The following is a 4,941-nucleotide window of genomic DNA, read 5'->3' as shown; positions in this document are numbered from 1 at the left end:
AGACCATTTCATCTGCTACAAATCTTTGTTTGTTCCCTGTTTGACTACCTTGCTCTGTGAAGCCATCCTCTGTTAAGAAACCACATCCAGAAAGCCATCCTCGTTGACCCCATTAACCCAATGGACTGAAATACTCAGATTTACACCTCAGCTCTTTTGAATCTCACCATCCAAAAATCAAACAAAACCCCTGAACTTCATAACTAGCCTAATACCTTACAAAAAAAGTTAAATCATAAAGAGAGAGCCCTCTCTGGATACATATTGGCTAGATTCTATATCTAAAAGATTGGTTTGTGGTTACCTCGGCCTCCTTTCCTTTTCTTACAACTTTAAGGAAAACCTGAGTGATAACATCATTGGCGACTTCGCTGGGGAACGAACATTTGTTTGTCTCTGTTGTCTACCTTATAAGCTACAGACAGAGCCTGAAGTTAGTCAGGTTGCCTTTGAAATGCTCTTGCTTGGCAATGGCAGAAGTAAATGAATTCTACTTCAGTCTATCTCTGGTCTAGCTTATAGATTGGACAGTTGGTTTCAAATTCTTGATCAGTTCCTTCCTTATAAACCTTTAAGAAAGTTCACAATTCCAATATCCAAAGTCTCTTACAGAAAAACCAAAGATACAACTAGAAGCCTGGCTTCAGAAAGGATTCGTTACACCAGATCAAATCCTGATCCAAACCCACCACCTGTGTTTGAAAATCCTAATCTGATTCCTAGGATTCTTAGAAGATAAGAGAGCCAAGAAAATTCTGCTATTTCTCGGCCTCTATCTAGATCAAAATCCTGTCCTGTGAGGTCGATCCACCTTGAGGACGAACCTTTTGCTAACTATTTTGAAATCCCCTCATTTGGGACCTTTTCCAAATCTGGATTAACCCACACAGTTCAAGATCCAATAATCATTGAAAATCTACAGCTTGAAGTTGTTCCTCCACATCTTGACAGACATTTGCAGAACCCCATCCAACCTAAGCTTATCTCTGAAAAAACACCAAATCTTTCTGTGATTACTACCGCTTCTCCAAGTTCACCATCAGCACCTCTAACTTTCCAACCTCAAGCTAGCCCTTCCACTCTTCCATCCGTTTTCCATATCCTTGTTGTTGTCCCTACTACACCAGTTGTCACATATATCCCTGCTATTATGGCAAACAGGTATGCTCCTCTGAACTTACCTGCCAATCTAGGGGCTATGCCCCAAGACTATCAAAGTAAAATCACTCCTTTTGATTGCACAGGCACATACACATCTCAACAACATACTAAAGAAATGACAGATTACTTTGAAATATATAAGGTAGATGCTAATGATGTTAGAATGAGAGTATTTGTTCAAAGTTTGACTGGATATGTTAGAACATGGTTTAGAGCCCTCCCTGCAAACGGTATCAATGATTCACAAGCTCTTTATCAGACCTTCTTGAACATATGGGAAAAGAAGAAAGATCCTCTCCACATTCTATCAGAATATGAAGGCTTGAAAAGAGGTACCCAAGAAACTATCCAAGATTACTGTCTTAGATTCAATAATGTCTACAATTCTATTCCTCAAAACCTCATACCTCCTCCAGACATAGCCTTGATCAAATTCCCTGATGCATTTGACTCTGATATGGCATAACAACTTAGGGAAAGAGCTCCTCGAGACTTAGAAGAGATGCAAAGTATAGCTGTCAGTGTTGAGGCCAACCTGATTTCTAAGCGAGCTCGGGCTGGAGCTGAAAGGAGGATACCTTTCAAAGAAGAACCTTCTGCCTTTGAATGGAAATTAGATGCTATTATTAAAGGGATGGATAGACTTGGAGATAGAGTAGAAACAATTGAGAGGAATTCCCCTTGGGATGGTCAACTAAGCAATACTCGGAGAAATCCAAATTTAAGGAAAAATCAAAACCCTAATACTGGAAAAGTTGGGCCTGACCAAAACATTAGGCCCCCAGTCCAAGAAAATTTTGCTGAAGCCTAAACCTCTGATGAACCACTAGAAGACACCCAAATTAACTTGATGGGCCTCAATAATGAACAACAAGTTTTCTTGACCCAAGAGGACCAAGAAGCTCACACTCTTAAACAATTCCAAACTCAGTCAGGTGAATCATTTGATTTTAGGGAGGGATATGATACAGCCATTTATGAAGTCCACAAGCAATACAATCTGAGGAGCAGAAGAATAGATATCCCTGAAACCAATAAGCAGAAAGATACCAAGCAACCTAACAAAGCTAAGATCAATAAACCCTCTGTACAAGTCCTTCCTAGAACAGATCCTAACTCAAATAGTCCAATAGTTGAAGATATATCAGATAATCAACCACCTTTCACACAACCTTCAACTTCCATTCCTCCCAAAGGAAATGTGGAAGAACCTCCAGAAATTGATTTAGAAGCAACTTCAGCCCATAACACCACTCCTGAAAAAGAAAAAAAACACAGAAAATACAGCAGAAAAAGAGAATCCCAATGTCAAAAATACAAAAAATCAAACTGAAAAACCTTTCAATCTTGAGACATAAATAGGCAAATTAAAGATAGCCATTCCACTGTCCGAATTGGCTAAACATGAGGTCTACAGAAGTCAAATTAGCAGATCACTCCAAATTTCTGTGAACAAAGATTCAGTAAATGTTTTTGATGACCAGCCTGAAATAATTTTTCGCCCTGAGGTAAACCAAAAATTAGTAGATGGAGGTGTTCCTCCTTTCTATGTAAGTCTGAACATACATGATAAAATACTTCATAATGCCATGCTTGATTCTAGCGCTTCTCACAACCTGATGCCTAAATCTGTAATGGAGAAGTTGGAACTATATATTACCCGACCATACAAAGACTTATTCTCTTTTGATTCAAGCCAAGTCAAGTGTCTAGGACTGATCAAAGATTTATGTGTATCACCAGTTCAATACCCTACCAAAACAATTCTAATGGACATAGTGGTAGCTGATATCCCACCTAAATATGGTATGTTATTGTCTAGATCTTAGGGTGAAAAGCTCCAAGGATCACTACAATTGGACATGTCCTATGCTACTATTTTAGTATTTGGTCAACCAAATAAATTATACCTAGAAACTTTAATGAAATATGTGGTAAGTAGCCAGGAGAAACCCCAGAATTTCCCTATCTACTCCATGCATTCTGACATGGACTCCTTCATTCTCTACAATGCTGAAATTGATCCTCCAACCGATGTTAAGGTTTTAGCTTTTGAACAAGAAGAAATTTCAAATGAAATCTCTAGTGTTCACATTCAAGAAATTTCCAGGAACAATCATATCTCAGGCACTCAAGAGAAACAAGATAAAACTAAAGAAACATATCCTCCCATAGAGCAGATTACTGAGACTCCTGATACTAACTATGGACATGAGACCCTTTGGTACTTAGAATTTGATGGTTCAGTTAACAAATTAGGAGCAGGAGCTGGAATTTGGGTGCACAATCCACAAAGTGATCATGCTGAAGGTCATGCTTATAGGTTAAACTTTAAATGCACCAATAATATGGCTGAATATGAAGCCCTGTTGCTAGGACTTAAATTGGTCAAAAGTTTAGGGGCAATCAGGATATCAGTTTTGGGAGATTCTGATTTGGTCATTCAACAGATAAAAGGAAATTTCCTCACAATTGACCCCACACTGAGAGCTTACAGAGGAATAGCGATTGACATCCTCAATACATTTCTTGAAACACAGCTTGCCAAAATTCCAAGAAAACATAATTTGCATGCTCACATCTTAGTAACATTTGCCAACACTTGTAAATTACTGTTTGAACCTAATCATCAGTTCACAGCTGAGATTAGACACAGGCCAGCCATACCTGACAATGTAAAGAACTGGAAAGTGTTTGACAATGATATTCAGATCAACAATTTCTTGACCCTAGAGGAAGAGTTTTCTAGCACTAATATAGACATAGACATTGTTGGTGAGTTCAATCAAATAAATAAAATACAAACAGACATTTCAGTAGAAAATGCAACTTAAATGCTTCACCCAACAAAATTTACCAACAAAGAAATGCAAGATCTTAAAGAAATAGACATCGATGAGATCATTGAAGGAGAATCTGAAGTTATTGATTTAAAAGATAATCATTTGCCCAAAGGATTAACTCCCTTGGAAGATTTCTTTGATTTTAATGATATCCCAAAGAAACCCAAAATGCAACCTCTAAAAGCAGACATTGAAGACTGTAACATAAGAATTGAGGAAAATCCGAAAATGATAAAATTATCCAAAACTTTGCCCCCTGATCAAAAGCTTAAATATGTTGAACTGTTCAAAGAATTCCAGGATGTTTTTGCCTGGAGCTATGAAGATCTCAAATCTTATGACACCTCTGTAATTCAACATACAATACCCCTCAAGGAAAATCAGAAACGATTCAAACAAAATCTCAGAAGAATCAACTCTGTACTACTCCCCTTAATTGAAAAAGAAATCAAATGGATGTATGAAGCAGAGATAATTGCTCCTATCAGGTTTTCAGAGTGGGTGTCTAATTTAGTACCTACTAGGAAGAAAACAGGAGAAATCAGATTGTGTGTTGATTTAAGGAATGTGAATAAGGTTTCTTTGAAAGACCATTACCCATTACCTAAGATGGACCACATTTTACAAAGGGTAGTAGGTGCCTCTAGGATTTCACTTTTAGATGGATTTTCAGGTTTTAACCAGATTCTGGTCCATCCCGATGACCAGGAAAAAACTGCTTTTACAACACCATGGGGAACTTTCAAATATGTTAAAATGCCATTCGAACTTAAGAATGTAGGGGCAACTTTTCAACGAGCAATGGACATAGCTTTTGTAAAAGAAATTCATCATTTTCTGGTTATATATCTAGATGACCTTACTGTGTTTTCCAAATCAAATCAACAACATTTAGATCATTTGAGACAAGTGTTTTTAAAATGCAGAAAGTATGGTA

The sequence above is a fragment of the Pinus tabuliformis genome, chromosome 3_2 (genome assembly GCF_031772625.1).
Source record: "Pinus tabuliformis cultivar Carrire ecotype Pingquan chromosome 3_2, CPIR1, whole genome shotgun sequence".
Classification (NCBI taxonomy): Eukaryota; Viridiplantae; Streptophyta; class Pinopsida; order Pinales; family Pinaceae; genus Pinus; species Pinus tabuliformis.
This window is presented reverse-complemented; position numbering follows the sequence as displayed.